Here is a 25,453-nt window from a genome sequence, read left to right as displayed (position 1 = left end):
TGGGAACCATTGCAATAATCTACATCTGCAGGCTGGGCTGGGTGTTTGGGCTCCTATGGCACTTTGTTGGTGCTTCCTTCTATCTCAGCAATTATTACCCTCTGCTGTCAATTATTTCTTAATTTGTTTATCTCCTCCTAGAGTGTGAACTCCCTGAGGGTGGTGACTGCGTTCTTATCTTTGTATTCTTAGTTACTGATGTCCCTGCAGTGCAGAAAATGTTTGTTGAATGAATGTCTGAGATTCCAAGTTTAGCGCTTCTTTCTCCTAGGTGCAGATTTAGTCTGGGGAAAGATGAGGCCTTCAAATGTTTTTAGTCATTGATACTTTAGTATGATTCAATCCAGGATTTCATGATAGTTCTGAGAGAGGTAGAAACTGGGAATGGGAGGGACGCTAGGCCAACAGCTGGGGTCCGAACGTGTATGTTCAAAGATGGTGAGATGCCAGGATGAAGAGGAGGGAATTCTGGATGGGAGAGGTTCCCGGAGGACTAGAAGGCAAAGGCTGTGTGGGCCGTCTTGCCAGGCCCTCGGGTGGAGGAAGGAAGGGGCAGCTTCCGGGTGTGCCAGGCACGCCGCGTGCCGAGGGTGCAGGACGCTGACCCCGCGTTGCACGTCCCACGGGCCGGAAGCCGGCTGGCCCGACGCCGCCGGGGGGCTTCCTCGCTTTGCAGCGCCGGAAGCGGCGGCCGGCGGCGGTCTGGGCCAGGGCCGTTCCGACCGTGTCATCCTTGCCCGCGGCGGCGCAGGAAGCCGGTGTGGAGCGCACCGAAGCCTGGGGCGCGGGGCCTCCGCCGGGCGTGGTGCGTGGCCCTCGGCTCTCAGCGCAGACGCGCGCGCCTAGAGCGGCCGGGCCGGCTGGGGCCTGCCCTGCGGTCGCCCGGCCATCTCCCTGTCTCCTCGAGTCCTTGGAGACTCTGGCCCCTCACTGTCTGCCTCTGCTAAGCCCTTCCTCGAAGGCCTGTCCTGGAAGGGAAGAGAGGATCCGCCCCGAGACGGCGGGACCCGCTGCAGCTTCCTGTGGCCGCAAGAAGGCGTAGCTAAGACGGTCTCTAGGCAGGGGCGACATTGGAGACGAGGTAAAGTCCAGACGAGGGAACCCCTGTGCGGGGAAGCTGGAGCTTCCTGCGGGCCGGGCGGAGCTGCCTTGGCTCTAATTTTCCCTGAGAAATGGGTGCTCGCAAGTTCCGGGGCATTATTTCTATGTCACGGGGTGGTCCTTCTTTCATCTGTAGAGTGATGAATGGAGAACAAATCACAGATGGTGAGTGTGTGCCCACCATTCCACATATATTCTGCACAGGTGTGCCCACACATTCACATTCAGTTGTTCACGTGTGTCCTCACTGGTGTGTGCAAACACGCACACTCCCCCACACCCACCCCTTTTCTCTCCGGTTTGAGTCTTTAAAAAAGTGCCATTACAGAATGTCTATCATTTCCGTGACTTCTGGGGCTGTGGCTCAAAATTGTTTTCAAGCTTTAAACTACATGAGCTGGGACTTCCCTGGTGGTCCAGTGGTTAAGACTCCATGCTTCCGTTCCACTGGTCTGAAAACTAAGATGCCCTGCTGCGTGGCCAAAAATTAAATAAAAATAAACTACATGACTCATCTGGGAGGAGGAAGCTTCTATCATATATGTGGGTTTGCTTGAGACTGGCTGTCCCACAAAGATTGCCTTTAGGTACCATTCCTTGTTGGGCAGAATTTGTCATTCATTCATTCATTCATTCAAATGAACATATCCAGACACTACCTTCATACTGGTCCTGTGCTGGACCTGGGGATCTAGAGAGGAAGGCCTTGTTCTTGCCCTTAGAAAGTACAGTTTTGTGAGCTGTGTAGGTCAACAGGCATATACAGTATAGTGTGATAAGTTCTGATAGGGGAAGGAGGAGGAAGTCTTCTTGGAGGAGGTGATACTGGGGTTAAGTCTTAAGAGGAAGGGAATGATGTTCTTAGGGAACCACCTGCGGCTGGGTTTGGCAGTGCCCAGTATTGGGGAGAGGTGGCAGGCAGTGAACCATGAGGCTCTACCCGTTGACCCATCACTGAGGGCCAAGGGTGCCTTCCTGAGGGACTTGGACTTTATCCTGAGGCCATTTGGATGTCAAATAGGAGTGAAAGGGAGGGTTTGTCTGTTAGAAAGCCTATTCTGACTGTGGCTTAGAGGATGGAAGGACGTGAGGGGCACACGGGGGGAGAGGTGATAGGCCTGCTAAGGAAGGAGCAGGAAGATGGTGAGAAGGGCCCACTGGTTTCTTGCGTGAGATGATTATCTGTGAGGAACAAGTTGCATTTGAGCTGCCCAAGGGGCATCCAGCTAGAGATGTTTGGGAGGCAGTTGGACGTGCAGGTATGGACTCATGAGAGAGGTTTGGGAGTCACCAACCTATAGATGGGACAGGATGAATACACCCAAGGAGGGTGGAGAGAGAAAAAAAAAAAAGAGATGGGTAGAGTTGAGGAGTTAGTAAAAAGCAGGAGTTGACAGAGAAGAGGGGGTGACCAGGAGAGTGTGGTGTAAGGGGAGCCTTGGGAAGGCAGTGATGAGGGGCTGCTTGGGACCCTCCCTCAAGCCCACTTTCTCTGGCTTCCCAGACTTGGGGTGCCTTGCCTCTTAGGAGGTGATTTTAGTGGTGACACAGTCTCTCTGATGGTGAAAGTTTAGATGCTACAGTAAACTGGTTGTTGGGCAGAGGTTGGAGGAGCTTCTATGTGCTTTAAATACTCATAGGTACTGTTTATGTAACTCTCACTATGTGTTGGTAACTTTACACCAATTATCTCATTTAACCTTCAAACGACTCTTCAGAGTTGACAAGTGAGGAAACTGGCTCAGAGAGGTTAAGTGTCTTGCCCAAGGTCACACAGCTGTAAGAACTGTAGCTGCGATGTGGAGTCAGGTCTTTTTACTTTACATATTCCAATTTTTTTTTCCTTTAATTGCCCTATGCTCTTTCCCTTAGCACACGTTTCACAGGTGGCTGCCTCCTAGACTGGCATCTGAGCCTGGCCTGGCTTGCCCACACCCTCCAAGCCTCCAGCCCACGGGGACTTCAGAGGAGGCCTGTATCCCAGATTAGCCCTAAAGACAACATGCTCCTGAAGAAGAAAGAGGAGGTCTAGGCACAGCCGAGGCCTGGGATGGGAAGGGCTTCCCGAGAATCAGTAGGGAACTTCCTCCTGGGAAAGCCATGAGAGGGGCAGTTCCTCTCCTGGGCCAGGCGTCAGGGAGTCAGGGCCCCAGCTGTTCCTGCCCTGCCGCCCGCAGCCCTGAGCGCCCACCGGAGACAGGAGGCCCTGCCTGCTCACTGCCCATTGTCCCTGCACCACAGTGCCGCTTCCCATGCGCCTCCTGTTTATACAGGAAGCCCCTGCTCTGGGGTGCCACCTCCCTCTCCTGATGGCTGGCTCCAAGCTCAGATTCCTCATAGGCAGCCAGGACTGGAGTATGCTATCCCTGCTCAGTTACTTTAAGAATTAGCATAGCAGGGTGGGTAAAAGGATGGCCTTGCCCTGTGGCTGTCCTGGATTTGAATCTGGCTACTCTTTAGTTCTAGGACCTTGGGCATTCGCATTGACCCTATGAGTGCACATCCTCCTCTGTAAGATGGGGTGTATTAGTCCTACCTATATCACAGGTTCAGCATAAAGGTAAGTGAAATATGAAAGTGTCTGGAACATGGGATGTGCTCAGTAACTTACAGATCTCATTGTTGTTACTGGTTATTTACCTTTCACTTTTGTGTGAGTGCACGCTAAGTCGCTTCATTCGTGTCCAACTCTGCGACCCTATGGATTGTAGCCTTCCAGGCTCTTCTGTCCATGGGATTCTCCAGGCAAGAATACTGGAAGGGGTTGTCAAGCCCTCCTCCAGGAGATCTTTGCAACCCAGGGATTGAACCCATGCCTCTTACGTCTGCTGTGTTGGCAGGTGGGTTCTTTACCACTAGAGCCACCTGTAAAGCCTGCCTCCTACTTTTAATTGCACCGAATTTCAGCTGTGTTCTCATTGCAGGTGATAGTTTTAAAATAAGAGCTCCAAATTCGGTGGCATTCCTCGCTTTAAGGGGTAGGGTCTGTGTCCCCTCCCTTTGAATCTGGATGTTTGTGTGATTACCTTGACCAGTACGGTACAGTGGAAGTGACATTGTGTGACTTTGTTTTGGTTGCTGGAACACTTATACGCACGGTCCCTGAATTCTGATTTTTAGCCTTTACAGTGGTGTGGAAGTGATACAAATTCAGTAAAAACTGAACTTCACAGTTTGATCTTTTCCTGGTGATAATGTGGTATAACACTCTTGTGATACTGGGCAGTGGTAGCAAGCTGCAGCTCTCAGCTATGAGACCATGAGATTAACTAACTGATATACTAACAACCATTCTGTACCCATACAGCCACTCCGTTTTTCAGTTTCTATATAGTGTTCAATAAACTGCATGGGATATTCAACCCTTTATTATAAAACAGGCTTTACCCAACTATAGTCTTCTGAGTGTGTTTAAGGCAGGCTAGGCTAAGCTATGATATTTAGTAGATTAGGTATATGAGATGCATTTTCGACTGACGATATTTTCAACTTATGAAGGGTTTATTGAGAGGTAACTCCATTGTAAGTAAAGACAGACCTGTACTTGGAGCCCCAAGTCGCCATGTAAGAATCTAACTCTTCTGAAGTTTGGCAGGCAGTGGGGATTGTTCTTGTCGGGTGCAGTATCAGAGGGGTGGGAATAATTTTTTCAGTTCATTAAAAATTTAACGAGTGGTGTTTCAAAATACTAGACTGAACTCAAACTGGAATTCCCTCCCTCATCAACAGAAGATGGAAAAAAAAAAAATAAATGCAGATCAGAAGTGATAAAATACTCCTGGAATGAAGAAGTGAATAGGGTATGACAACCATAAGCTGAAGTGCTTTTGAGTTTGTGCCCAAAATACACGTAGCATTATGTCTCAGGAGAGGTATATGCAGTCAAGAATCACCACCAACCAATAAACAGCAGTCAAGCACTTGTTATGTGCTAAGACTTTGTCACAATTATCTGTGTGTTTTTACAGTTAATGCTTATTTTAGAGTCACTTACATGTTTGCATTTTCTTTGTTCACCCATTTCTTCCTTTTGAGTTTAATTTCCTTCTTCCCGATGTATATAGTTTCATGGTGCTTTCACCAAAAGTTTGTGAGTAGAAAATCCTGGTGAAATTAAGAAATTTCATTCTCTGTCTTAAATGTTAATATCACTGGATATAGAACACTGCAGGTGACAGTTACTTTTCCTCAGCACATGGAAGGAAGATACTTGGAATGTTCTGTTACTTTCTGGCATCTGTGGTGTCTGCTGAGAAGTTGAGTTAAGCCTAATTGTTCCTTTGTGGTAATGTGTCTGTTCTCTCTAGCTGTTTTAAGATTTTATCTTGATGTTTTGCAGTTTTAATATGGTATGTTTAGGCATGGAATTATTTTTGTATATTTTGTTTGAGGACTGGAGTGCTGCTTCTTCATGAAGATTCATAGTGTTCATCATTTTTGAGAATTTCTGGCTGTTATATCTTTTAATATTATCTTTTCTCCCATTATTTGTTCTTTTTTATTATAAAATTTTCTTTTTCACATAATTATCTTTTATACTTTCCATTGCTTTATCTCTTTGTACAATATTATGGGTGACCACCTCATAGCTATTTTCTAAGTCAGTAATTTTCTTTTCAGCTCCATCTAAAATATGATTTTACTCATCCAGTAAATTTTAATTTTGATGACTATTTTTTCATTTATACAAATTTTGTTTGGTTCTTTAAACAACTGCCTGGTATTTCATTATGGTTTCTGGTTTCTTCTCTTTTTCTCTTTTATTATTTTAAACATACTTATTTTACAGTCTTTCAGAATGTTCATCTATGAGAAGCTCTTGGGATGCTATTTATCTTGTTTTTTTTGTGTCTGAAAAGTTGCTCATGGTAAGCTTTTCTTTGTGTTGTCTGCCATTTTCATTAGTGATTTCTTTACTGGTGAGAATCCTATACTGACTGCCTGAGTTGTAGGAATGACCTCAAAAAGAGGTTTCATTTTGGTTTTGCCAGGTACCCTGGAGGCATCAGCAGCTTGGAAACTATTTTTAATTTATTTGTTAATTTTTTGACTTGGGATTGCTATACAATGTGGGTGGTAGAAGTCCACCTCTAAACCAACACGTGGTGAAAGGATGGTGTTTTGATTTCTTATGGGCGATCAGGAAGAGACAAGTTTTATTGCTATGTCTCTGGGCTGGTGGGGAAGTTTTTCTAAGCTGCTTTATACTAAGGGTGCAGCTCTTCACAAGTCCTGACTTTCTGTAGGACTCTCATTCCTAATTTAACTTGAGTGATCCCAAAGCTCTGTCTCTTGTGTCCATAAGAAAGTTCAAATTGCAGCACCCTGCCTTTAAGGAGATTTTGCAGTCTGCAAGCCCTCTGCCCCTTGCCTGGGGCTTCCGCAGTGTCTTCTCTCGTGCGGCTCTTCTGGCTTTCAGTTCCCTCTATTTCTGGTTCTAGGGATTTTTCTTTCTTGAGAGCAAGAAGTTGAAAAAAATGATCTTTTTTATTAGTTATTTTAAAATCTAGAGTTTCTGTAAGTTTGTAGTAGAAGACTCTCCTTTTTCTCTTTTTCCCTCCCCTCCCTCCCCTCCCCCACTCCCTCCTTCTCCTCCTTCTTCCTCTTATAGCTTCAGGTCACGATGAACCTCTCCAGGATCTTCATATATGTTCTCTCACGTCATCCTCACGAGTACTATGTGGCACAGACCTTATTTATCAGCTTCTTTTTATGCAGTACTGTGTTGAGACTTGGCAAATTTAAGTCCTGTCCTAGATCAGACAGGTAGGAAATGGCTTTGTCAAGATTTTGAACCCAGTTTTTCTGATTTCATTTAATGTAGCCTTTAGGAAGTTATTGGTAATGATCTCCTTCCTCCATTATAAAAATCTTCAACTTCATTATAAAAATCTTCAAGCATAATACATATACATACTATCTACCCAGAGTTTACAATTGTTGTTTTGCTGTATTTGCTTTATTATGTGTCTATCCATTTATCCATCCTTCTAGTCATCCATCTATTCCTTTTGTATTTTGATAAGTTTCAAAATAAGTTGCAGACATCAGTATACTTCATCTCTAAACAGTTCAGCATGCATGTGCTGTGCTTAGTCGCTCAGTCATGTCTGACTCTTTGCGACCCCATGGACTGTAACCCACCAGGCTCCTCTGTCCATGGGGTTTCTACAGGCCAGAATACTGCAGTGGGTTGCCATCCTCCTCCAGGGGATCTTCCCAACCCAGGAATCAAACCCAGGTCTTCCCCATTGCAGGTGGATTCTTTACAGTCTGAACCACCAAGGAAGCCTGTTCAGCATACACACACACACACACACACATATATATTTTTGGCTGTGCCTTGTTGCTTCTGGGATCTTATTTCTTCAACCAGGGGTGGAACGTGGGCCCCTGGCAGTGAGAATGCTGAGTCCTAGCCACTGGACCACCAGGGAATTACTTGGCATACATATTATTGAAAGTAAAAATGTTGGTTGCTCAGTCGTGTCCAACTCTTTGCAACCCCATGACTATACCCTGCCAGGCTCCTCTGTCCATGGAATTCTCCAGGCAGGAATACTGGAGTGGATAGCCATTCCCTTTTCCAGGGAATCTTCCCAACCCAGGGATTGAATCCCAGTCTCCTGCATTGCAGGTGGATTCTTTACCGTCTGAGCTAGCAGGAAAGCCCATACATATGATTAACCAGAGTTAAATATTTATTTATGGTTCTTCCCCCTATGTACAAATGAGCTAGTATTAACTCTACCACACATGAGTCTTGACTGATGTATCCACCTGTATAATATGAAGATATAGAGTATCATCATCTCTGCAGGAAAGTTCCCTCCTGCCCACTCCCAGTCAGTCCCTGCCCCCACACAGAGGCAACGCTTTTGTTGTTTCCTTCATGGACTGGTTTTGCCTGGTTTAGAAATTCTTACCAGGTTTATTTTTTCGGGTAATTATTCTTTCATTCAGGAAAAGAATCTTGAGATTCACTCATATTTTGTGGGTATGTGTACCGTATTTTGTTCATTTTTATTACTGGGTAATATTTCATTGTTTGACTATAACACAGTTACTTTATCCATTCTCCTATTGTTAGACACCTGAGCTGCATACAGTTTTTAGATACCATAATAAAGTTGATGAGTTTGTTGTTGTTTACCCGCTCATTTGTGTCTGACTCTTGTGACCCCATGGACTGTAGCCCTCCAGGCTCCTCTGTCTGGGATTTTCCAAACAAGAATACTGAAGTGGGTTGCCATTTCCTTCTCCAGGAGATCTTCCTTATCCAGGGATCGAACTTGCGTTTCCTGCTTGGCAGATGGATTCTTTACCACTAAGCCACCTGGTAAGCCCTAATAAAACTAATATGAACATTTAAAAATGATTATATGTATTTATTTACTTATTATTTTTGAAGTATAGCTGATATACACTATTATATAAGTTACAGGTGTGCAATAGAGTGATCCACAATTTTTAAAGTTTGTACTCCACTTACATGCTATGCTTACTCACTCAGTCATGTCTGACTTTTTGTAACCCTTGGGACTGTAGCCCACCAGGCTCCTCAGTCCATGGGATTTCCCAGGCAAGAATATTGGAGTGGGTTTCTATTTCCTTCTCCAGGGGATCTTCCTGACCCAGGGATTGAACTTGGCGTCTTCTGCATCAGCTGCTGCTAAGTCACTTCTGTTGTGTCCAACTCTGTGTGACTCCATGGATGGCAGCCTACCAGGCTCCTCCGTCCATGGGATTTTCCAGGCAAGAGTACTGGAGTGGGTTGCCATTGCCTTCTCTGTCTGTATCAGCAGGTGGATTCTTTACCAACTGAGCCACCTGGGAAGCCCATGTACTCCACTTACAGTTATATAAAACACTGGTTATATGCTGTGTGTTATATAATATATCCTTGTAGCTTATTTTATATAGAATAGTTTTTACCTCTGAATCCCCTACTGTTATATTACTCCTGCTAGGAACATTTTACAAATATTATTTTATGACATGAGAGTGAGGCAAATAGTATAGCAGCCAGATTGAAGTTATTTGAGGGAGATGAAGAAGTGCAGAGAATGAGCACAGAAAATTTTCTTTGTCTTGGTCACACTGTGTGGCTTGCAGGATCTTAGTTAGTAACTAGGGATTGAACCCGGGCCATGGCAGTGAAAGCACCAAGTCCTGGATCACCAGAGCATTCCCCAGATAATTTTCTTAAGATTAATAGATAAAAAGTGGGGAGAGAAAGAGCAGTAACTAGGGGGATGTTCATGGGTGAGGGATGGTGTGTGTGTATATGTATATGTATACACACACCATACACACACACACACACACACAATAGCTTTTAGTGAGAACTGGGGTTAAATTCTATATCTGTATCTTGGCAAGTTACCTAACCTCTCCAAACTGAAGTTCTCCCTTCTGAAAAATGGGTGTAATAATACCGCCTCTTGGGGCTGTTGAAAGGATATGGAAAGTGCTGGGTAAATAGCTGGTGCTTGAGGCCTGGCAGGGCTTCCCAGGTGGCGTTAGTGGTAAAGAACCTGCCTGCTAATTCAGGAGACGTAAGAGATGCAGGTTCGATCCCTGGGTCAGGAAGATTCCCTGGAGGAGGAGGGCATGGCAACCCACTCCAGTATTCTTGCTTGGAGAATCCTGCGGACAGAGGAGCCTGGCAGGTTACAGTCCATAGGGTCGCAAAGAGTTGGACATGACTGAAGCAACTTAGCATGCATACATGAGCCCTGGAAACTATTAGGTTGGTGTAAAAGTAATCACAGTTTTTGCATTGTTGAAATTTGCCATTCAGTATTGGAATACATTCTAAATAAATGTGGTTATGTTATACATCATTTTAATGTTTATTTCTTGCTTTATGTTTTTTTTGGCTAATTTATTACTTGCTGTTTATTTTATATTTATTTTAGATTATGGAATTTGTGTTAGACAGAAAGCAAATTTGAGCGATTTTCTTATTTGAGTTCAAAATGGGTTGTAAATCAGTAGAGAAAACTAGCAACTTCAACAACGCATTTGGCCCAGGAATTGCTAACAAAGAATAGTACAGTGGTGGTTCAAGACATTTGCAAAGGAGATGAGAGCATTGAAGATGAGGAGTGGAGTGGCCAGCTGTCGCAAGTTGACAGTGACAATTGAGAGCCATCATCAAAGCTGATCCTCTTACAACTACATAAGTTGCTGAAGAACTCAGCATTGACCATTCTATGGTCATTTGGCATTTGAAGCAAATGGAAAGGTGAAAAAGCTTGGTAAGTGAGTGCCTCATGAGCTGACTGGAAAAAAAATTGTTGTTTTGAAGTGTTGTCTTCTCTTATTCTATGCAACAACAGTGAACCATTTCTCAATCGGATTGTGACGTGCAATGAAAAGTGATCTTATATGACCACTGGCAAAGACCAACTCAGTGATTGGACTGAGAAGCTCCAAAGCATTTCCTAAAGCCAAACTTGTACCATAAAAATGTCATAACCACTGTTTGGTGGTCTGCTGCCCATCTGATCCATTACAGCTTTCTGAATCCTGGAGAAAGCATTACATCTGAGAAGTATGCTCAGCAAATCAATGAGCTGCTCCGAAAACTGCAATTCCTGCAGCCAGTATTGATCAACAGAAAGGGCCCAGTTCTTCTCTACAACAATGCCCGACCATATCGCACAACCAACATTTCAGAAGTTGAATGAATTGGGTTGGATGTTTTGCCTCATTTGCCTGACCTCTTGCCAACCGACACCACTTTTTCAAACATCTTGACAACTTTTTGCAGGGAAAACACTTCCACAGCCAGCAGGAGGCAGAAAATGCTTTCCAAGAGTTTTTCAAATTCTGAAGCACAGATTTTTATGCTACAAGAATAAACAAACATTTCTTATTCATAAAAAGTGTGTTAGTTGTAATGGCTCCTATTTTAATAAATAAAGATGTGTTTCTGCCTACTTATAATGATTTAAAATTCACAGTTCAAAACCATAATTAAGGTTGCACCAACCTAATATCATAGTACATCTCTGATGCAAAGCCAGGAACGCACTTGTTCATGGGCAGCTTGTGCTCCTTGTGGCCAGTGACAGCTGGCCTCAGTGTCTGGGGTCAAGCTGGGCTAAAGATTGGGGCTCAGTGTCCCCCTGCCTCAGGAAGTGAGCGACGTTGGAACTGGGGTTGAGGAGGTCACTGTGCCATTTGGCAGCTGCCACCAAGACCTTGGAGTGAAGACAGCCCTGGAGCAGCTCCAGTCACTGGCCTCAGCCAAGGCAGTGGAGAGGAGCTGCAGGGAGCCATGGGAACAGAGGCAAGCAGGAAGCCAGGTGGTCCCAGGAAGCTGCAGCCGTGGCTGGTGGGTGGGAAGGGAGCTGATGAGAATGTCAGGGTTCTGGAGGGGATAGGGTTTCTGCCGCCTCCAGCTGCCTTAAGCCACTTCTGCTGTTTTCCAGAGGGACCCAATTACCACCCTCTTGTGGAGCCAGGGCCACCAGAGATCTTGGGGAGATAGGAGGCGGCTCCCAGCTGGGCAGCAGGGGCCTTTTAAGCTCCCCTAACAGTACACCCATTCCTGATCATCTGGGATATGGGGCCTGGTTTGGGGAAAATGTTAAGACTTCGGCACATGGTCCCTCAGGTCCCACAGGGCCTCAGGCTTTCAAAGTGTTCTTGGAAACACCAACTCATTTGATCTTTTTCATGGCTTAGGAACTGCCTGAAAGGGTTTATTGGCTTCTCTGGACAGATAGTGTCCCTGTGGTCCAGAGAGAGGGAAGCCTCTTGGCTTATAGTCACCTGTCCACCAAGGGATCCAGGACTTCTGTCTCTAAAGAGCCTCTTCCCTGTGCAACTTGGTCAACCAGTCAACACACAGCAAGGCTGGCCAGGTTGCCACAGGCCCCACCACGCCCTAAGTACGTCACCAGGCTTGCATCCCTCATTTGTGTGACCTGCCTGGTCTTTGAAGATATTTGAGCTGCAGTCCCTGCCCAGCGCACAGCACGTACCTAGCTTTATCCTGGTTACTGTGGAGGGAAGGTGGACTGTTCTCTGCCTCCAAGGAGTGGACAACTAGGCCTGACCTCTGAGGGAACAGTGAATAATGTGGTGTACATAATTAGGACCATGTGATGTCAGGCCTGAGGATGCTGAGCTGGGCCTCTGTGGGGTGCTGTGTTAGGCTGAGTAGGGAAGGCGTTCCAGTGGGGAGCCTATGCCAACAAGTGTGAGGAGAAAAGGAAAGATTAGAGAGGGCTTCACAGGGTGGAAAGGTTGGAGGTTACATGGCTTGAAATCCATTCAGACCCCAAGTGTTTACTGAGAACCTCCTTACTATGTGTCAGACACTTATGAGGCACTTTACGTATGTTATCTAATTTCATCTCAGTATAGCCACAGAAGTAGGTACTTTTCCCATTTCACAGCTAAGCAAGTGTGAGTATAAAGAGGAGGTCTGTTGAAGTTGAGTGACTTGCTCAAGCCCAGTCTGACTCCCAAACCCTTACAGAAGGCTTCTTGGGGAGGGCTAGTTTTGAGTGTGTATGAGGGCAGATGGGAGGATAAGTCCAGGAGGTGAGAGAGGTGAGGGAAGTGCATGAGTAGAGGCGAGGGGGCAGACCTGGCTGGCTGTACAGGGCAGTTAGTAAGGTGCAGCTTCCTGTTTTACCTGCAGCACTTCCTGTTTGGGCTCCATCCCTGCATTAAGGGTCTTGTTTGGCCACTTGAGGTCCAGCGTCTCCTCTGAAATGTTAACCTCTTCTCCCGCTGGCCCCCTGCAGACATTCTGCTCCTGCTGGACTCCTTTCTGGTTTCCCACCTTTGTGTTTGCCTTTTCTGCACTTGAATGTCATCCTCTCTCGTCTCCATGGGCCCAAATCCTGCCTGTCCCTTCATGGCCCCTCTGGGAATTTCAGCTCCTTCAGGAAGCCCTTTCTGGGTCTTTCTGTAATCTTGCTCTATGCTCTGAACTCCAGTTCTCCTAGTTCTTAGCTGAAGGTCCGAGGCCCTTTTCTAATGTCTGTCTTGTTTACCCTATTTATAAACTCCCCATGTTCTGGCAGGAGCCACAGTTCCAACCCCTGTTTGCTGGCCCTGTAAGACTCATGGACAGGGCTAGACCACTGATGAAGCATTTGCTGCAGGCTGGGCAAGGGGCCAAGCCCTTGGCACAAGTTTCCAGATTTATTCCTCAAAACAAGCCCTGGATCTTGACTGACCCCCAGGTGACTTGGAAAGAGGTCTTGAACAGGGTCCCTGCTCACAGGCACTCACAGAAGAGATGTGGATGCAAGATAGTGTGGGCCTGGCCAGGGGGCCAGCCCCTCTGCAGATGTTTATAACACAGCGCCTCTTGTCTTCCTCCTTTTTCTTTTGTATGCTGGGGTGTGTGTGTGTGTGTGGAGGTGGGGGGTTCCCCATAAACCCACCTCTCCCTTTAATTTCCCCTTGGAAAGTAAGCCTGGATAATCACAGCTTGAATGGTACCCAACTCTTGGGGTTAAAGTAAGCCTATGTGAGGTAACAGTGAGGGGCTTGTGGGGCACCTTCACTGGGCCCAGTCGCCCACAGCTCAGGTGTGCAGCCCCAGGGAAGCCCTCAGCCTGGGTCCTGGCCCCACTGCAGCCCGGAGGCCCCCATCCTCCTGCCCTGGCAGAATGAACTAGCCTGGAGGGATGAGCAAGCCTCGAGGCAGGCTGCAGAACAAGAATGCAGCCTTCTGGCCCACTCGTCACAGGGCATCTCTGGGAGGCCCCCCAGCTCTTCCAGGCCATGGCTCTGCTGGGGAAGCTGGGGATTAGGAGCCTAAGTCCCCAAGAATCCTGTTTTTCTTAGCTTCACACAGATTGCTCTTTAGGAAAGGCCCCTCATCGAATTAGCCTGAGTCAACAGCTCCATTTATTTGGACACGTGATGTTATGAAATGGGCTGCTGCGGGGGTGTTTTTGTACCGCATATCTGGGCTGCCCCTCCAGGATGGTATTGTGAGGGGGGCCGCCTGGGTCTGGCAAGAGCACAGCCTGAGAGGGGCTCCAGCCGAGGCCGGAAGGGAGGCCACACGTTTTCTAGCCAGGCGGGAACTGCTCCCGCTCGGATTTCATAACAAGAAAGTAACCCACGGGGTGTCCACACATCCAGCTTCCTCTCCTGTTGGTGGTTTTGAACCAAAATAAAGGATCAGGGGCCCTTTGACCACCACTCCTTCCTCTGCCCCAGGTCAGAATCCAAAGGGACTACTACAAGGGACTTTTCATGGTGACAGGTCCTTTACCACATAGGTATCTAAGACTTCAGAGAAAAAGGTGAGTACCAAGAGTTACTGTTTACTAAGGATTTACTGTGTGCAATGCGCGAAGCGTAGTATTAAACGAATCACAGTTTTTCTTCTCTCTCTGTCCCCCAACACTGTCTTTATCTGCCTGGCGAAAGAAAGCCGAAGCCCCTCCTTCTCTCCCACCTTCAGTTCCCTCCCCACTCTCTTGCCTGTCTCCTAACTTTGGGATTTATCCTTTCAGTTTTCTTTCTATGCATTTGTATACATACATACATCATATATTATTTTCTAACCATAAAAACAGCTCTTTGGGACCTCCCTGGTGGTCCAGTGGCTAAAACTTTGTGCTCCCAATGCAGGGGGCCTGGGATCAATTCCTGGTCAGGGAGCCAGATCCCACATGCCACAGCTGAGTTCACATGCTGCAACTACAAATCCCACATGTCACAGTGAAGACTGATGATCCCACATACTGCAACTGAGACCCGGGGCAGCTAAATTAAAAAAATGAACAAAAACAGCTCTTCAAGGAAAGTACTGTCATCCCCATTGCACAGAGGAGAAAAGACGAGAGGCTAAGCAACTTGCTCAAGGGCACACAGCAGAGTGGGTTTTAAATCCACTGTTGGCAGTTTGTGTGACTCCAGGGAGCAGCAGGAAACTCTTATCCTGGGCACCGCCCTGACCCCTAGCAGGTCGCAGACTTTGCTGTTAGTCAACTGTAGTGTGCTTCTTACCAGCTCTCTTTCTTGCCACCCCTATTCCATGCTGTTACAGTTTTTGGCAAATGTTTCACTCAGCGTGGGCATTTGTTCCATTGGGCCGTGTGGAGGTCACCCTGAAAAAATGGAGCAGGATCATGGCTCTGCTGCCTCCTTCCTGTCCCCTGACCTCAGATTACTGCAGACCTGTCTTCCCTGGACCATTTTTTGCTTTGTGCACCCCCGAGTCAAACGGGAATAAGAAGTACCCCTTCTCCAGGAGGTTCATCTATATGCGTGTATCTCAGGCCACAGGGCACATGGGCTGAGTGCTCATCCCTTTTTGGACAAATAGTTCAGCACAGAGTTTCAGGTCACTTACCACACGTGGGGTGTCTACCAGGACACAGGTAGGAAACAACCAGAAAAGCAGCTGGTTGTTGCCTACTCCTGCCTGGGAGATAAACCCAGTTGGAGGAGCAGGCCTGTAAATGTTTTCCTCTTTCTAGTGGGGATTCTTGGCCAGAAACTGTTATGTGTGTAAGCTACTGAAACAAATTCTCACAGTTGATGTAGGCTGGGAAAGCAGGGAACAGGGAGAGCCGGGAGGCAAAGAGACATTATTTGATGGATTAAAAAAAAACAAATTCCAGCGCTGAGCCTGGAAGCTTCTTAGAAAAGGTAATGGGACCTTTTTTTCCTGTTGAACTTTCAAACCTTTCTGACCCTGCACTTTGAGCTCTGGAGTTTATCAGGGACACCAGGGGCCAGGAGTGTAGCAGGACTAAAGTTACGGGGACAAAGCTGGAGGCAGGTCAGCCCTCCACAGGGGAGTCCCCAGGGCCTGCAGGCAGCCACTGCCACCAAGAACTTCTAAGGCCAAGAAAGGGAAGCCTAGAAACCAAACATCCCTGCCGATCCCAGGCAAATGTGTTCCTCATCAAGGCAGACCACAAACAAAGTTTATTAAAAAGCCTTCTGAAGGACATTCCAAATCACCAGCAGGCCTCTGTGAGGTGACCGTCCATTCTCCTGTGGACTCTCATTCCAGTCTCATTGGAGATTTTCAAACACCGCGTCACCGGTGTGTCCAGGAAGGAAAATAAACAGGGGCTCCGGCCGGCGGCCCCACAGCTCAGGGTGACCTGGCTCTCAGTGCAGGTCTGTGCTTTCTGACACCACGGGCTTGACAGGGATGACCCGAGGAGCGACTACAAACGGCGCAGTGAGGCCTCATGGCCTGTGGGGTGGGCTTGCTCCCCGGGTCCTAATGGCAGCCCACCAGGCAGAGGAAGGGCCCTGCGGTTGCAAAAATGGTGGCTTAGGAAGATGGAGTGTGCCCTGAACTGGAAAAGTAATGTGCCTTCTAGGAAGAGAGGAGGTTTCAGCCCCCAAGGAACTGGAAGTTTTCTCATCTGTAAAATTGGTGATTTTCCCAATAGATGAGAGTGGGACTGCACTGGTTAAAAGTGGGGACTACAGGTCTCAGATCCCCAGAGCATATCAGGGTATCCCATAGAAACCTAAGGCCCTATGGCCCACAGTTTAACAGTTAAGATTCCTTGGGAATTCCCTGACAGTCCAGTGGTTAGGAGTTGGTGCTTTCACTGCCAGGGTCTGGGTTCCATCCCTGGTCAGGAAACTAAGATCCCACAAGAAAAAAAGAAACAACCCAAACAAAAAAACTAAGATTCCATGACTTTAAAGATTGCAGGTCTTTAAGATTCTATGATTTTAAAATAATCTGAATAAACAACGGACCGACAAGGAAGATGTAAACCACAGAATATTGCAGTTCTAGGTCAGGGACGGGAGAACTGCCTTTACAGTCAGCACTCTTAGTCTCAGCTTCTCTGTGTCTGTCCATCCTGTCCATCTCCGTTCCCACCCCTTCAGCCAAGCTACTACCATCTCTGATACTTTATTCTTTTTATTTTTAATTTAGTGGTACTTTATATTTGCTTACAGAATTATTTGTTTTATGTCTGCCTTCCTTACTAGCTTATCCAGGGGCAGGAACTAGCTTTTTTGATGACTTTTGTATCCCCTGAAACTTGGCCTCAGTGAATATTGGTTGAACACTTAAATGAATAACTTTATTCTAAGCTTTTAATTCATTCTAGAGACTGTTGATATAATGGCTGTTCCATTAGAGCTTGCTACTTTTCAGACTGAAATCAGGGATGGTTCCAGGCAGCCTGGTTGACTGCACTCCATGAGGTCTGGGGGCAAAGAGGTCTTGTCTACGGAGGATGAACAAAGTCTGAGCAGACTACATGTTCTGAGATGAGACATAGCCGCACGTTAGGACAGGCAGATACACACACACACACACACACACACACACACGTATCCTTCCTTGGTCAGCTCTTGCCTGTTTACTCTACAGACATTATCTTTATTTGGAGAATCAATTATGAAATCAATCCCTCACCATTTCTCCAATAATGTAGCTAATAAAAAGAAAAGCTATTTTGACGGTGTCTGGTTTTCAGCTAAAAGGAGGGTCAAAACAGCAATTTTATCAGCTGCCCTTTGAAAGTGCTTCTATGTGACAGCAGTTCACAGGGATAAACACGATGATTCCAGCCCCATTCTTGGTATTGGCTCCTGCCTAAATGACAGATTGTGTTTCCTCCAGACCAGGACATCTGTGGGTAGACAGCAAGGTCAAGTCAAGGTTACATCATGACAGCTTGGTCATCAGAGCATGGCCCAGCCCTCCCCCATTGCCTATTCCAGTTAAGCACAAGCCAAAATGAAGGGTTTCTGGGATTCTGGAGGAAGTGGGCCATGTTCATGAAGAAGCCCTAGGCCCTGGGGTTTTGGTGAAAGCTTTTGTTTCAGAACTTCTGCTAAGATTCTTCTCCAAGAAAACTATCCCAGCCACATGGTGGCAATTCTGACTGTTGTTCTTGCCTTCAGTAGATTGAAGGCCCTTGAGGGCAGAGAGGGGCTTCCTTGGTGGCTCAGATGGTAAAGAATCCACCTGCAATGTGGGAGACCTGGGTTTGATCACTGGGTCAGGAAAATCCTCTGGAGAAGGGCGTAGAAGCCCACTGCAGGATTCTTGCTTGGAGAATCCCGTGGACACAGGAGCCTGGTGGGCTCCAGTCCATAGGGTCACAAAAAGTCCCACACGACTGAAGTGACTTAGCATGCAAGGTCTGAGACCATGCATTTTTCCACTTCCTACCTTCATTGTCTAGGGCTTTATGCATGCTTAAGATATGCAGATGACACCATCCTTATGGCAGAAAATGAAGAACTAAAGAGCCTCTTGATGAAAGTGAAAGAGGAGAGGGAAAAAGTTGGTTTAAAACTCAACATTCAGAAAACTAAGATCATGGCATCTGGTCCCATCACTTCATGGCAAATAGATGGGGAAACAGTGACAGACTTTATTTTGGGGGGCTCCAAAATCACTGCAGATGGTGACTGCAGCCATGAAATTCAAAGATGCTTGCTCCTTGGAAGAAAAGTTATGACCAATCTAGACAGCATATTAAAAATCAGAGACATTACTTTGCCAACAAAGGTCTGTCTAGTCAAAGCTATGGTTTTTCCAGTGGTCATGTATGGATGTGAGAGTTGGACTATAAAGAAAGCTGAGCACAGAAGAATTGATGCTTTTGAGCCGTGGTGTTGGAGAAGACTCTTGAGAGTCCCTTGGACAGCAAGGAGATCCAACCAGTCCATGCTAAAGGAAATCAGTCCTGAATATTCATTGGAAGGACTGATGCTGAAGCTGAAACTCCAATACTTTGGCCACCTGATGTGAAGAACTGACTCATTTGAAAAGACCCTGATGCTGGGAAAGATTGCAAGTGGGAGGAGAAGGGGATGACAGAGGATGAGATGGTTGGATGGCATCACTGACTCAATGGACATGAGTTTGAGTAAGCTCCGCGAGTTGGTGATGGACAGGGAAGCCTGGAGTGCTGCAGTCCATGGAGTCACAAAGAGTTGTACATGACTGAGTGACTGAACTGACTGAGGAATTCTTTGAGCAGCAGGAGATGTCTGATCTTGAAGGTGTTAGAAATCAAGTACTGGAGTAGGAGGAACTAAGCCTGCCTTCTGGACCTACCACTTGTGACTGAGAACTTTGTGTGCAAGTTACTTAATATCACTGAGCCTATTTTCTCACCTCTAACATGGGGACTATAATAATGTTATCTTACTTGTATAAGGTTTTGTGAGGAGGAGTCAATGAGATAATGCATATAAAATACAATAAATGTTAGGTTGTGCAATGAATGAGGCTGAGGGTGCTCCTCCTCCTTGAATCGGGATCAGAGGAGATGTGGCACGTACTGGGACCCATTGTGTGTGTGTGTGTGTGGGGGGGTGCATCTCAGGCCTTCTAAGTTTACTACTTCTTTGGGTCTGATTTCCAAAAACAAAATGGAAACTACTGCCTTTTAGTAACACTTTTTACTTAGGTATATTATTGGGGACCTTAATTCAAAAAATGCATTTTATTGTTTATTTATTTCTTAAAATTTTTTAAATTGGAGTGTAATTGATTTACAGTGTTGTGTTAGTTTCAGGTGTACAGAAAAGTGAATCAGTTATACATATACATATGTCTCTTCTTTTTTAGATTCTTTTTTCCATATAGGCCGTTACAGATTGAGTAGATTCCCTTTGCTGTACAGTAGTTCCTGATTAATTATCTATTTTATACATAGTAGTGTGTATATGTCAATCCCAATCTCCCAGTTTACCCCTCACCCCATCCTGCTTTCTCCCATGGTAACTATACATTTATTGGAAGAGTCATCTAAAAGAAACACATCACTTTTATTTACTCTTAGTAAATAGAAGCTCCACGCTTCACTCTCTTAGGTTAAAACTCCAAACTCCCTTCTTTGATGCCCTAATAGTCCCTAGTGAGGTCAGAAAAGCAGCGACCACCTCAGGAAGTGCCCTAAAGAGGTCCTTGCTCACCGTAGTCAGTGTGAACAGAGCTGGGGGAGACCCCATCTGACAGGGTGTGGCCTGACTTGGAAGATCTCTGCTGATTTATGGCCACTTCTTAGGCTGCCATCTTGTGGCAGTTGTTCTGAGGTGAGTCTGTCTGTGGGTAATGCGCTTCCTAACTTCTCCACAGACTCACTCCCTTGTGATTTACATGATACTTGAAAACATTTGCAAGTGGGGCTGCTAACTCCAGCTGTAGGAACAAGATGATCTTAAGATGAGACCTCCTCCAAGAAAGACATCCCAGCCAGCACTGGGTGCCAGGTGTTCAGGTGACATGCCCAAGGCAGTGGTGAGGGCAACAGTAAGGGCTGCCATTTAATGAGCACTTACTATATTCTATGGCTTAGTGCTTCCTATATGTTATTTCTTTTAATACTATAGCAGCAACCTTCTGAGCTAAGGCTTGCTCTCTCTCCATTTGACAGATGCAAAGACTGAGAGGTCAAGGCACTTGCCAAAGTTATAGAGCCAGCGTGTGGTAGAGTTGGGACGCAAAATAAGGTCTTTTGGACCCAAAGCATGTGCTCTAAGCCCCGCTGTGTGGTCATAGGTGGGGTGTAGAGCCACCAATACCTGGGAGCCTGCCCTGGTTTGGGTTATGTGAGCTTGGCTCAGTCACTTAACACCCCCCGCTTCCCCAACTCTGTTTCCTCCTCTGGCTGGAGCTTCCTCATGTGGTGATTGAAAGGATTAAAGGGCATGATTGATGTAGTTCGCACAGTGCTTCACACAGGTGAGGGCTCAGTAATGTGGGTTTCTTCCTTCCCTCCCTGGGAGGGCAGAAGTGGGAGGGACTGCCTCCCTAGTTAGGCTCCCTGGTGGCTCAGCAGTAAAGAATCCACCTGCCAAACAGGGGGCACGGATTGAATTCCTGGGTCAGGAAGATCCCCTGGAGAAGGAAATGGCAACCCACTCTGGTATTCTTGCTTGGAGAATCCCATGGAAAGAGGAGCCTGGCGGGCTACAGTCCATGGGGTCATACAGAGTCGGACACGACTGAGAGACTAAAGAGCTGCAGCAGCAGCAGGCTCCCTGCTGGTCCTGTTGGGACCTCCCACCATTTCAGCCTCTCCTCCGTCTTCTGGCCTCCACAGGACCCTTGGCACCACTACCAGAAAGTCTTTGATTCCTGACGCTTTGATCCATTTCTCAGTTTAATTATCTTGGCTGCATGGGAAAGACAGCACTGGATAGTATAAAGAGCCCGTGACTATAATTTTAGAGGCCTTGGTTCAAGTCCAGTCCCAGGTCTGAGACCTGGATAACTTATTTCTCTCTGGACCTCGGTTTCCTCATCTATAAAATAGAGGGTTTGGACTTCCCTGGTGGTACAGTGGATGAGAGTCCACCTGCCAATGCAGAGGACATGGGTTGGATCCCTGGCCTGGGATGATTCCACATGCCTCAGAGCAACTAAGCCCAGGAGCCGCAGCTACTGAGACTGCGTGCTGCAACTGCTGAAGCATGAGTGCCTAGAGCCTGCGCTGCACAAGAGAAGCCACTGTAATGATAAGCCCGCACACTGCAACTAGAGAGTAGCCCGCCTCACCACAACTTGAGAAAGCCTGTGCACAGCAACAAAGACCCAGCACAACCAAATATACATACATACATACATACATAAGAAGGGAGGGTTTGTGCATATACAGGACCAGTGTTCATATGCAGTCCGTGCAGCCACTCCCTGGTTCTATACCCCCTGTAGACATCATTAACCAATTGCAGCAACTTTTTCATTGATCCTGGTTGTATTGGTAGTTCAGTTATTATTGTTCAGTCGCTCAGTCATCTCTGACTCTGTGACCCCATGGACTGCAGCACACCAGGCTTCCCTGTCCATCACCAACTCCTGGAGCTTACGCAAACTCATGTCCATCAAGTCAGTGATGCTGTCCAACCATCTTGTCCTCTGTTGTCTCCTTCTTCTCCTGCCTTCAATCTTTCCCAGCATCAGGGTCTTTTCTAATGAGTTGGCTCTTCCATGACTGGATGCCACGATCTTAGGTTAGTTGCAGAGCCTTCCCTCACATGTAGGGGCAACTGGTTAGAGTTGAAATGACAATTAAAACCTCTTGGACATTCCAGTTGGTTGTCTGCTAAGGGTCTTTGCAGGTCTCACTCCACCAGCTGAGCCTTTAATGCTCTGAGGGGCAGTGCAAAGAATGTGGGTCTGAAATGAGGGGAGTAGATTCTAGCTCTAGAAACATCACTTAGCAGTCTGTGTAAGTTGCTTACATGCTAAGTGCTGTTTTCTACTTGTTAAAAAAAAAAAAAGAGTCCTAGCATGCTGTGGCTGTTGGCATTGTCATGAAACTGAAATCACTGCAGCCTCCATGAAGGCAGGACCTGGGTCCCTGCCAGTGCTGCCCCCTCTGTGCCTGGAACAGCGTCTGGTCCGGAGCAGGCTCTCCATGAATTTTTGTTGAACTGAAGCAGAGTGAAACATGAAACCTGTAGAAATGGACGAAACTACAACTTGGTGAAATACATCTCTGAAGAAGTGGTTCCCAGGAACTTCCCTGGTGGTCTGGTGGTTAAGAATCTGCCTTCCAATGCAGGGGGTACAGGTTCCATCCCAGGTCGGGGAACTCTATGTTCTCATATGTCGTGGAGCAGCTAAGTTTGAGCACTGCAACTGAAGAGCCTGCACACTGCAGCTACTGAGACAGTGTGCTCTAGAGCCTGTACTCCACAACTGGAGAAGCCTCCATGTGCTGCAACTAGAGAAAACCTGTGCGCTGCAACAAAGAAACCTGGGTGCAGAACGAAGACACAGGGCAGCCAAAAAAAAAAAGCGGTTCTCAGTCTTAATGGAGCATAAGGCTGATCATGGAGCCCTTTCAACATGCAGATTCCTGGACCCTAGTGCAGGGAGCTGACCTAGGGTGTCTGAGATGGGGCTTAGGAATCCATAGGTTCAAAAAGCTTTCCTGGTAATTCTGCTGGGTGGTCCAGCGCCCACTCTGGGAAATATATCTCCAGAATTGAGAAGTTCAAAGTAAATAGAGAGGCCTTACCTTGTTGCCAGTTGTTTTCTAGGAGTTGAGTTCCCACTTTGGAGTTCCCAGAGCCGGGGCATCTGTGTAGGGGTCATCTGGAAGGACAGGTCCCTCCTCTCCTTATTGACTGCCACTATGAGAGGCCCAATCCACATTTGGTTGATGCTCTTAAGTCTCTCTGCTCGCTAGCAGAATAATGCTCAAAATTCTCCAAGCTAGGCTTCAACAGTACGTGAACCGAGAACTTCCATATGTTCGAGCTGGATTTAGAAAAGGCAGGGAAACCAGAGATCAAATTGCCAGTATCTGATGGATCATAGAAAAAGCAAGAGAATTCCAGAAAGACATCTACTTCTGCTTCATTAACTACACTAAAGCCTTTGTGTGGATCACAACAAACTGTGGAAAATTCTTAAAAAGAATACCAGACCACTTTACCTACCTCTTAAGAAACCTGTGTGCAGGTCAAAAAGCAACAGTTTGAACCAGACATGGAACAATGGACTGGTTCAAAATTGGGAAAGGAGTTTGTTAAAGCTATATCTTGTCACTCTGCTTATTTAACTTAAATGCAGTGTATATCATGAGAAATGCCAGGCTGCATGGAGCACAAGCTGAAATCAAGATTGCTAAGAGAAATATCAATAACCTCAGATATGCAGATAATACCACCCTATGGCAGAAAGTGAAGAGGAACTAAGAGCTTCTTGATGAAGGTGAAAGAGGAGAGAAAAAGCTGGCTTAAAACTCAACATTCAAAAAATGAAGGTCATGGCATCTGGTCCCATCACTTCATGATAAATAGATGGGGAAACAATGGAAACAGTGACAGACTTTATTTTCTTGGTCTGCAAAATCACTGCAGATGGTGATTGCAGCCATGAAATTGAAAGACATTTACTTCTTGGAAGGAAAGCTATGACAAACTTAGACAGTGTATTAAAAAGCAGACATTATTTTGCTGACAAAGGTCCATATAGTCAAAGCTATGGGTTTTCCAGGAGTTATGTATGGATGTGAGAGTTGGACTATAAAGAAAGCTGAGTGCTGAAAAATTGATGCTTTTGAACTGGTGTTGGAGAAGACTCTTGAGAGTCCCTTGGAGTGTAAGGAGATCCAATCAGTCCATCCTAAAGGAAATCAGTCTTGAATATTCATTGGTAGGACAGGTGCTGAAGCTGAAGCTCCAATACTTTGGCCACCTGATGCAAAGAGCCAGCACATTAGGAAGGACCTTGATGCTAGGAAAGATTGAGGGCAGGAGAAGAAGGAGACAACAGAGGATGAGATGGTTGGATGGCATCACTGACTCGATGGGTTTGAGTTTGAGCAAGCTCTGGGAGTTGGTGAAGGACAGGGAAGCCTGGCGTGCTGCAGTCCATGGGGTTGCAAAGAGTCGGACACGACTGAGTGACTGAACAACAACAACAAATGAGAGGCCCAGTCCTCATCTGGTTGATGCTCTTCGGTGTCAACGCTCTGACCTGTGAGGCCCATGTAGAAAGCAGCCAGGTCAGGAGCATTTCCCCTTTCATCTCAAGTATAATGGGAATGTTGGGGGAGTCTAGGTTGCCAAGGCTGCTCATCACCAATTATCCTGGTGCAGATTCTAAGTCACTTTGCCCAACTCCTTCCATAAACCTCAGGCCAGGATCCTTGAGGAAGGGCAACCAGGAGTCAGGTTGGCTGGGGCTCAGGCAGGATACTCTGGTTGAGATAGTGGTGGGATGTGTGGGTGTGTGTGTGAGAGAGAGAGAAAGAGAAAGAGAGAGAGACACTACGTGGTTCCCCAAACAACTGAGTGGAAAGTGAAGAACAGTCAAATGTTTGGAATTTTTCTCTGCATGTTGCTAAACATAGAGGTCTTTGCAAACGTTCATGTATTAGATGGAAATTAAAATATTTCATCCTGATGTTTTGGGATGTGGTAATGAAGCTTGCAAGTAGATGATTGGTTACAACTTATCTTTGGATCATCCTACTTTACTTCACAGTCACAGTTCATCCCTGTCATCATCATCATTCAGGCCAAATTCATGAATTAGATAAGATTTTGAGCTCTCCTTTTTAAAAACCCTTACTGAGTTGATTGTGTTGGGTCTTAGTTGTGGCACACAGGATCTTCATTGTGTCATGTGGGACCTTTGTGTGCATGGACTCTCTAGTTGCGGCACGCAGGCTTAGCTACTCTGTGGCATGTGGCATATTAGCTTCCCAACCAGGGATCAAACACATGTCCCCTGCACTGCAAGGTGGATTCTTAAGCACTGGACCAACAGGGACGTCCTTGAGCTCTTCTTAAAGATTCAAAGAAAATCCAGTTAAAAAATTATGGTCCTTTCCTCTTCCTCCCAGGGCCTTCTTCCCACAGTCCATAAGATCTACTAACTTCACATGCTTCT

At 46.4% G+C, this 25,453-nt stretch overlaps 1 long non-coding RNA gene across 1 annotated transcript; it reads left to right on the top strand.

The window, feature by feature from the left end:
* Positions 1 to 656: 656 nt before the first annotated feature.
* On the top strand, positions 657 to 11,008 carry LOC138988886 (uncharacterized). Its single transcript, XR_011465113.1, has 3 exons — positions 657 to 1,081; positions 8,367 to 8,440; positions 10,023 to 11,008. It is a non-coding gene; the product is annotated as an uncharacterized lncRNA (long non-coding RNA).
* Positions 11,009 to 25,453: the final 14,445 nt, after the last annotated feature.

The sequence above is a fragment of the Bos mutus genome, chromosome 1 (assembly GCF_027580195.1).
Source record: "Bos mutus isolate GX-2022 chromosome 1, NWIPB_WYAK_1.1, whole genome shotgun sequence".
In the NCBI taxonomy this organism is placed as follows: domain Eukaryota; kingdom Metazoa; phylum Chordata; class Mammalia; order Artiodactyla; family Bovidae; genus Bos; species Bos mutus.
This window is presented reverse-complemented; position numbering and strand designations above follow the sequence as displayed.